The sequence below is a fragment of the Protobothrops mucrosquamatus genome, unplaced genomic scaffold, assembly GCF_001527695.2.
Source record: "Protobothrops mucrosquamatus isolate PMUCROS unplaced genomic scaffold, P.Mucros_1.0 scaffold_102, whole genome shotgun sequence".
Taxonomy (NCBI): domain Eukaryota; kingdom Metazoa; phylum Chordata; class Lepidosauria; order Squamata; family Viperidae; genus Protobothrops; species Protobothrops mucrosquamatus.
The window spans coordinates 263,853-273,478 of NW_015386178.1; the positions used below are offsets into that span (position 1 = coordinate 263,853).

Consider the following 9,626-nt stretch of genomic DNA (forward strand, 5'->3'; position numbering starts at 1 on the left):
GAGAGAAACAACCTGGAATTAAGGAGAAACTTCCTAACAGTGAGGACAATTAACCAGTAGAACAGCTTGCCTTCAGAAATTGTGGGCGCTCAATCACTGAAGATTTTTAAGAAGAGACTAGACAGTCATTTGTCTGATGGTATAGGGGTTCTCCTGCTTGAGCAGGGACCTGGACTAGAAGACCTCCAAGTTCCCTTCCAGCTCTATTCTATTCTTAGCAAGATTTCAGAAGTAATTTGCCCTTGCCTGCTTCTTAGGCTGAGAGTAACTGGTCATTCAGCTGGTTTTGTGTTTCATGGTCTCCTGGTTTCTAGCCTGGTGCCTTAACAAAACTAGATGTATTTGAACTACTACAGTGCTTACATAAGGAACTGGGAACCATCTAAAAAGATGCCTCTGAGCATGAAAAAAAGTGATGTTTACTAATAATTAGGCAGGCATAATTGGACCTTACACAGGTGTGGGGTAAGGGCATAAACATTTGGCACAGGAATTGTTAAGATTCTTTTCTAAATTACTGTATTTGAGTCCATACATCTACTGTATTTTTAATAACAGTAAGAAATCTCTCCTTATACGTTGGGAGATGTATCGACTGATTAAACTCTGTCCCTCCATTGCATCAATTGGAATTTTAAAGTGTAAGGAATGGGAGAGGTTTGGCTACAACTGACCTCGGGTAAAAAGAGGCAGAAAAACCAAGCCATTTGTGTATTCCTAAGAGTAGGTTTTCGCATATGCTATGGTCCAGATAGATTCTTATTGCATATACACTAACAATCGTAATAATAATAATAATAATAATAATAATAATAATAATAATAATAATAATAAAGTTGGAAGGGACCTTGGAGGTCATCGAGGTCCATCCGTTGCTTCTTGTCCTGCCTTCAGGCGCCTTGGAGAATAGCTTGACTCCCTCTTCTTTGTGGCAGCCCCTGAGATATTGGAACACTGCTATCATGTCCCCCCTCATCCTTCTCTTCGTTAAACCAGACATACCCAATTCCAGCAACCGTTCCTTATATGTTTTAACTTCCAGTCCCCTAATCATCTTTGTTGCTCTTCTCTGTACTCTTTCTAGAGTCTCAGCATCTTTTTTACATCGTGGTGACCAAAACTGGATGCAGTATTCCAAGTGTGGTCTTACTAAGGCATTGTAAAGTGGTATTAATACTTCACCTGATTTTGATTCTATCCCTCTGTTAATGCAGCCCAGCACTGTGTTGGCTTTTTTGGCAGCTGCAGCACACTGCTGGCTCATATTTAGGTGATTGTCCACTAGGACTCCGAGATCCCTCTCACAGTTGCTACTATTGAGCAAGGTACCCCCTATACTATACCTGTACATTTGGTTTTTCTTGCCTAAATGTAGAACCTTACTTTTTTCACCATTGAATTTCATTTTGTTAGATAGCGCCCAGTGTAACTGTCCTTTTCTCACGGGTTTTTTTTTTATTATTATTATTCAACTCTGCGGTGGTAAGGTCTATATCGCTAAAATAAATTTAGAAAACATGTTAACGCTCATTCACAGGAAAGGCGCAGGGGACAGAGAACAGGATACCTGTTATTTCTGATATGAATAAAAAATAAAATGAATGAAACTTAAACGCCTTTCTTACTTCATCCATTCCGCCGGCTGGTTAAGAATGGACCAGAAATCAAAGGTCCTTGCACGGATGTATTGGAACTTTACTTTCGAATACCCCCCACCAGCCGAATATCCGTCTAAAATGCACATGCGCATAAGCCCTTCATTCATTTGCCCTTGTTTACGCTTCGAACTTGACGCTTAGGGCTCGAACGCGCTCAGTAATGCCCGTTTCCTTCTGCGGAAGTGACGTAAACCCGTCAAGGGACGGGAAGAAGCCGAGAGAAGAAGGCAGCGGGTGAGGCGGAGGGAGGCCGGAGAGGGGAGTCTGTCCCTCGGCTGGATCTGGTCGAAGAAGCGGCGGAGAAGAGGTGAGGATGGACGGGGTTTGGGGAGCGAAAGAGGTCGCATCTCCGTCCCCCCCCCTTTGCCGCTCCGGAAATTAGAAGCTACTAAATTATAAACATTAATTGAAGCGTATTATTAGGTTTAGTATTGGGGTAATAATGTTAGCGCTGACATTAACGTTATATGTTAGTTAATATTCAGGCAACCTTGCGGGACTATTGCTGAAGGGAGGGCGAAATATGAGCACACTTACGTCACCTGGAGATGGAAGGAAAAGGAAAGAAGCGTAAGAAATTATTCTTGGCAGCATCAGTGTTTATAGTTTGCAGGAGAAGAAATCCTTCCTTAGGGAAACTTGCAATCTAAGTGCAGTGTAAACAGAAGAAGGGGAGGAAGAAAAATGTGCTTTCTTTTCGTTCCTACTACTATTTTAAATTCTACCCTTTCTTCTCCATGACACCTCAGAATAGTGTAAGTATTGTTTCTGTTTTCTTTCCACTTATGGTGGTTTTACTTGTTACAGTTGTCCCCAAACTAAGCCTTCTCAAATGTATTGGCTTAGAGAAATCTGATTTTCTCCTTCTTAACTGGATTATTAAAAATGGCTAACATTAATTAAAATAATTCCTGTGATATCTTTTTTGCTGTAAAAAATAGTAAAGAGCCATGTAGGACCTTTTAACACTAACAAGTTATGTATGTATATATATATGGGAAAACTTAATAATTTGTTGGTCTTTAAGATACCACCAGATTCCTTGTTATTATATTACTTAAATTAACATAAAATGTTATTTTAATAAAATCAGTGGTGCTCTGTTGATGTATAATCATTTAATATTTACTATTATGGCTTGATAACGTTACTAATATAAAGCCAGCTTATATTGTAATCCATAAAATTCAGAGAGATGGGATAATGCCTGCTGAAACCATGATAGAATAGCAGCAGAAGTAAATAGTGTTACGTATGTGGCAAGTTATGTATGTATGTGTATATATATGGGAAAACTTAATAATTTGTTGGTCTTTAAGTTTTCTGGAATTTGCATGGGATGTCTTTTTAAAACAGAATAGCAGTTATAGTGGTAAACTTTGATCACATACTGTATGCTAATGTAAAAATTTGTACAGATGTATGAAACCATTGGAAACAGCCTCTGGATAGAAAAGTGGAAAGCAAATTGAACAAATAATAATACACTATTTGTATAATTTTATCATCAGAATTACCCTATAAGCTAGACTGAGTCTAGACAAAGATAGTGCTTTCTTCAAAGTCACACAAAGCTATTCAAAATTGGGCAAAAATTTAATGAAGATTAGTTATTGACCTTTTTCTGAGGCTCTTGAAGCCAGTCATCTAGGTGGAAGCAGAAATAGTGCAGAATTTAAAGACAGAATAAGTTGCAGTTAATCTTAGACTTAGTATTTCAGTGCAGGGTCCTTGGTGCTGTCTGAGCTTGCTTGTTTTCTTGCAGATGTTTCATTACCCAAACTAGGTAACATCATCAGTGCTGGTAAGGAGTGCAGTTTGCTCTCAGTTTATATTCTAGTGGCTTGTCCTGTTAGTGTGGGTGGGGGTGGTCTTAGAGATTCTTTGGTTGAGCTGTTTACTGTTGGCTTCTTTGGCAGTTTTTTGATTGGGGTATTGTTTACTTGATTGTTGGTCTGATGTTAATCTTGGAGTTAATCTATTGTGATATGGGTGCTGATTGCTGGTGGAGAGGTGTTTGGGTCTTTGGCTGGTTGACTGTCTCTTTTGCATAGGGTATAGATGTTGTTAATGTCTATTGATGGCTAAATGTCTATGGAGATTCTCAGGTATCCAGGTCCTCCCAAAGGTGCTTTTTCAGAAGGGAACTGGACTTTCTTGTTTCTTTGAAAACAAACGTTTAGCTTTTCATCCAAGAAGCTTCTTCCCCACCATCTAGTCAGATCTGAAGAAGTTTCTTGGATGAGAAGTGAAAAGTCTTCAAAGCAAAACAAGAAAGTCCAGTTACCTCCTGAAAAAGCACCTTTGGGACTATTGATGGCTAATTTGTCAGAGTTGCCAGAGTTGCCAGGCTTCTACAAATTCCCTGGCATTTTTGGATTTGGCTTGGTGTAGGATGGTCATATTTTCCCAATTGAAACTATGGTTAAGTTTGTCTATATGTTGTGAAATTAAAGAGTTTTCATCATATCTTCTGACTGTTAGTTGGTGTTTATGGATGTGTTCTGCCAGTCTTCTGCCTGTTTGTCTTACATAGTGCTTTTTGAAGTCATTACATTGTATATTAAGATGACTCCTGTTTTTTCTTCTGGAGTTGCTGGGTCTTTTGGTTTGCTTAGGATGTTTTAAAGGGCTTTGGTTGGCTTGAGTGCTATGCTGATTACATTTGGTTGTAGTAGTCTATTGGTGGTTTCTGATATATTCCTTTTAGGGTTTGTGTTGGTTGAGTGCTTTAGTATTTCCTTTTAGGGTTTGTGTTGGTTGAGTGCTTTAGTATTTCAGTATGTAAAGCAAAGACTGAATTTATTTCCATAAGTTTAATGGCAATTCTTTGCTGAGATGTCAGTATCCTATTCTATGAAGATAACCTGGTCTTTCTCATTTGTGGTTACTGTTTCTTGGGAATAGATAATTATAAGATCACATTTAATGTTTTGCACATTACAGTTTCTCCATCCTCCTTCCCCACCTTTCAAATGAAATATGAGAGAATTTGGTTTGTGTTTTTGGCAATAGGAATATAGATAGGTATGTACTTTACTGCTGGTTCCTGTTCTTTAATTTCTTTAATTTCTCTCTTTACCCTTCAGATAGCCTATAAAACATGATATGTTTGTGAGTTGATGTCATAAAGGTTTACAGTACATGGTGCACACAGAGGTTTTTATGTTATACTCAGTATTTATATCAGTAAAGCACTGAAGGACTCTTGTAATTTTTCACTGTGAATCAGGATCATAGCTGTTCCTCAGCATATCTTAAGAGGATTTCCTGATTAACCTCTGAGCACCCTGTAATATTTGGGTACTGTCTACAAAAATTAAGTCAGGTAAAATCATCCTGGTTCTCCCAACCTGTTAGCATTAGTACCGTAGCCATCAAGTCATATTCCTAAATTGGTCTTTCAGGTCTTCCAGTGTTGCAGTCACTGGACTATAGGGACTATAATTGAATCCATCCACTTTGTTTCTGGCAATCTTTTTCTCTCCTTCCATCTTTCCCAGAATTAGAGCTTTTTCTAGAGAGCTAGATCTTTGTACAAAGTGCCTGAACCCCATCTTCAATTTTTCCCCCCAAAATAGTTTCTGGTGTTGGGTGGGATTGCTGAGCATCAGTCTACCTGACAGTATTTTTTTAAGACAAAGAAGCAAATTTGGCTTTGAATGGAAATATCTATCAAGTATGGTTCCTTCCTAGATTTTATAAAGGATTCATGGAAAACATCATGGATAGACCTTTTCTAGTTGCCCTCTCTTAAAGGGAATTACTTTTTACATACCAGAGACATTCTTGCGTTACTCAGTTTATGGAAATGCATGACTCAAGATGAGCAAACACTCCCACAGTTCTGGGAGACTCCCTTGCTATGAAGGGTTTATTTTTTCTTTGAGTATCAAGTACGGTAGTTTCAGATTTAAGTGGCATAAGGAATTTTTCTCCAGCTTTGCTAATATAAGGATCGGTGAGCTTGTGTTCTTTCTGCTTTTATTCTGTCTTATATTGTGAGAGATATGAGCAGACAGATACACATTCATTTTTTTTACTTCTGCATGCCTAGCTCAGTGGTTCTCAACCTGTGGGTCGGGACCCCATTTGGGGTTGATCGACCATTTCATGGGGGTCGCCAAGCAAGGCTGTCCGCCATTTTTTTTGTCCGCCATTTTTTTTGTCCGCCATTTTTTCCCCTTTTCTGGCGGGTGCCTTACCTCCCTTGGGCTGGGCCAGCTGGTGGTCGGCCTGCTCCGTCTCTGCCGCCCTGCCAGCTACGCCTCGGCTGGTGCAGGGGGCGGAACCACGCATGCGCGGCGCTCCCGGGCAGGGAAAGTCCTTGACTTACGACCGGTTGGGTAGTCCTCGACTTACGACCAGTTTAGTCCTCGACTTACAACCGGTTTAGTCCTCGACTTACGACCGGTTTAGTCCTTGACTTATGACCGGTTGGGGTCGCGGCATTAAAAAGGTTGAGAACCACTGGCATAGCTGAAATGCATCTGGGCAAAAAAGGCCACTGTCACTGTCTTTGGGAAGAATTTTTGAAACTGTTATAACTTAGTAGGTACCTAAAGCACATGACCTCCTCCTTGCTGACTTGTTTAACTTGTACAATTAACAACCTTGCAGTCATTGTACCACAGGGAGTGACTTGATTATCCAGCCTCTCCCTAATCTTGTTACAATGTGTGTTTAACATGAGTTGCATACAGGGTCCTACATTGTATTTTGAATCTTAACAGCATCAGTTTGTTCTCTTTGATTCTAGGGATTAAATCAGTATCTGTCATATTTCATGTGGCTTTTTTCTCTTTATACTGCTTGGAGCATGTGGCACAGAGATACTAGACAGTCTAAGAATCTGATTATTTGGAAATTGAGTTGGTGTGAAGTCACTTTGTCCTGTGTGATATTGATACCATAGCTGTGGAATGTTGGGAGTTGAAGTCCATAAATACAGTGTTAGAAGTTGTTGAAGTTGAGAAATACTGGGCTATAATATTATATGGTTTTGAGTGTCTACTGCTGAATTGACAAATTTGATTGTTTATGACACTCTGTGGACACTGACAGCTCTGATATTCTATAGTTGCACCTCTATTATGGCAAAATATTGACCGCCATTAATAGTGCTGCATGGTCACTTTCTTTAGTTTTTCAGGGGAAGTGCCATTTGGATTCCTTAACTAATAGTATCCCTTGATACTATTAATGAAAGCCATGTTGAGAAATACCAGAGGAGACTTATCCTGTGGCAAAGAACTGACAGGATGACCTAAATGTTTCTTAGTTTTAATTTCTGGACTGTCTCATGGCAATAATGCTACTTAACAGGTATGTCTAAGGACAAATTCCTATGTGTCCCAGAACTGAGAGGTTTCTTTTTTTAAAATTTTTTATTAATAATACAAAATTAAAAACACATTGGACATAGATATGACGTCACTGGTTCCATACATCTTCCAACATTTTACAATAGTATTAGTACTCATATAGACATATAGTTCTTGAACTTTGCTCACTATTTATAATATACTATTTACACTTTTCCCCTTATTTCTATATATCTATTTATCTTTTAAATATACATTTGTCTATAATCTATATTTTATTCTAGCACTATACATTTATCTTGGCTACCCTCTTATTGTCTATCCAATCATAAAATTGTTCCCAGATTTTATAGTACTTGGTTTCACTTTTGTCCTTGAGTTCCCATGTAAGTCTATCCATTTCAGCACAATTGAAAATTTTCAATAATATTTCCTCTTCGATTGGAGTAACTTTCTCTTTCCATTTTTGAGCGAAGGCTATTTGTGCCGCTGTTACTATATGCAGTAGTAAATAATTTGTGTCTTTCTTATATTTTCTTTCTATAATTCCCAATAAGAAAAATTCCGGCTTGGCTTTTATATCTATTTGCAAAATTTCTTCCAACCACTTCTTTAATAAGTTCCAAAATTTTTGTGCCTTTTGGCATTGCCACCACATGTGGTAGTAATTCCCAACGGTCTCTTCACACTTCCAGCATATCGAGGATTTCCCCTTGTTCATTTGTGCTAATCTTGTGGGAGGGAGGTGCCACCTATAAAACATCTTATAGAGGTTTTTCCTTATAGGAGGTTGCTAGAGTAATTTTTAGATTTTTTCCCCATAAATTTTGCCAAATATCCAAATCAATATTGTGCCCAAAATATTTACACCAAATTATCATCGTTTCTTTCACCTGTTCCTCAATCATATCTTGCCCTAATAAGTATCGATATAATTTACTTATAGTCTTGCCTTCCCTGCTAAATAAGATTTTATCTAATTCTGAAGAATCTTGCTTTATGCCCCGTTCCTTTTTGTCTTTATTAAATTTGGATTGAATTTGAAGATACGCCCACCATTCCAGATCAATTCCTTCTTCCTTTAAGGTATTTCTCACTTTTAATTCTCCTTTCTCATTCAAGATATCTTTATAGGTGACAGCACCCCCACGTTTTATCAAATTTGGATGTGTATACATTTCTAATGTAGACACCCAGTTGGGGATTTTCCTATAATTATTATTTTTTTTTCCAGATATCCAATAATGCTCTCCTAATATAATGCTTCCGGAAGTGTTGCTGGACTAAATGTCTTTCTTCCCACAAAGTAGCATGCCACCCTGTCTGTAGATCATGACCTTCTAGTGCTAATAATCTTGTATTTTTGAGATGCATCCACTCACTTAGCCAGACCAATGCCGCTGCCTGATAATACTTTGTCCAGTCTGGTAGGCCAAATCTTCCTCTTTCAACTCTTTAATTGATTAGCAAATTATGGGTGAGTGATAGTTATACGGTGATGAAAAAGAATTTGCCCAATGGGAGATATATAACTGTTAATGAAGGCAAAACTGTGTGTTAGTACTGAGGATCTATTTCATGACTTAATCAGTAATAATGAAAATATGCCAGCTTAAGCCAGAGAGCAGGCAATCTTGTTTTCGAGTTCATATGTGTGTATGTGTTATATGTGCATATTTATGTGTTTTGTGTATATGTACTGTATATTAGAATGACTTGTAAGTTGGAATAAAGCGACAAACAACTTTGTAATAGTTTATCAGGAATGATTCTATATTATAATTGATAATTGTTTAAGTTTTGAAACGTTTGCTGTGCAATGTATGATATGCAAATTATCCTGATTAATAGAGGAAAACTTCCAGAAAGCTTTCTGTTTTCTACATTGAAAAAAAGTACATGTATAAATATAACAGATTTATTTTTTAGCAGTTATCATTGTACCTCTAGTTAGCATCTCTCAGATGAGACAGGAGAGTTATAATTTTTGGATATTTAGATGAATGAATAAAACTCTGGTGCTGAACCTTGTGTCACAAAGTTTTCTTCAGTTGTTGTTGATAAGCTAATCATTTTCCATCCTGGAAATTTACAACAGCACTGAAAAAAGTGTCTTATGATTGTTTTTCACACTTAAAACCATTGCAGCATCCTCACGGTCACATTCAGATTTCGGATGCTTGGCACCTGGCATGTATTTATGATGGTTGCATTGTCCTGGGATGGCGTGATCACCTTTTGCGACCTTCTGACAAGCAAAAGAAATGGGGAAGCCAGATTCACTTAACAACCGTGTTACTAACTTAACAATTGTAGTGATTCACTTAACAACTGTGGTAAGAAATGTAAAATGGGGCAAAACTCACTTAACAACTGTTTTGCTTACAAATGGAAATTTGGGGCTAAATTATGATCGTAAGTCAATATAATACCTGTATTTATTTGATTTGATTTGATTTTTGATTTTATTAAATTTCTACCCCGCCCTTCTCCAAACGGACTCAGGGCGGCTTACAGCCATTTAAAACAGTACGTAATACAAAAATGCTAATTTAAAATGTAATTAAAATAGAATATTAATTATTGGCCTTTTCTTATTAAAATTATTTTAAAACCAAAATTAAGATAACCCTTAGGCCAGTCC

At 37.7% G+C, this 9,626-nt stretch overlaps 1 protein-coding gene across 1 annotated transcript in view; it reads left to right on the forward strand.

Moving 5' to 3' along the window:
* Positions 1–1,853: 1,853 nt before the first annotated feature.
* RABGEF1 (RAB guanine nucleotide exchange factor 1) overlaps positions 1,854–9,626 on the forward strand; it is a 36,107-nt gene continuing 28,334 nt past the window's right edge. The window contains exon 1 of the mRNA XM_015815561.1: positions 1,854–1,965. The gene's annotated coding sequence lies outside the window, so the exon portion shown is untranslated. The remainder of the gene's footprint in view (positions 1,966–9,626) is intronic.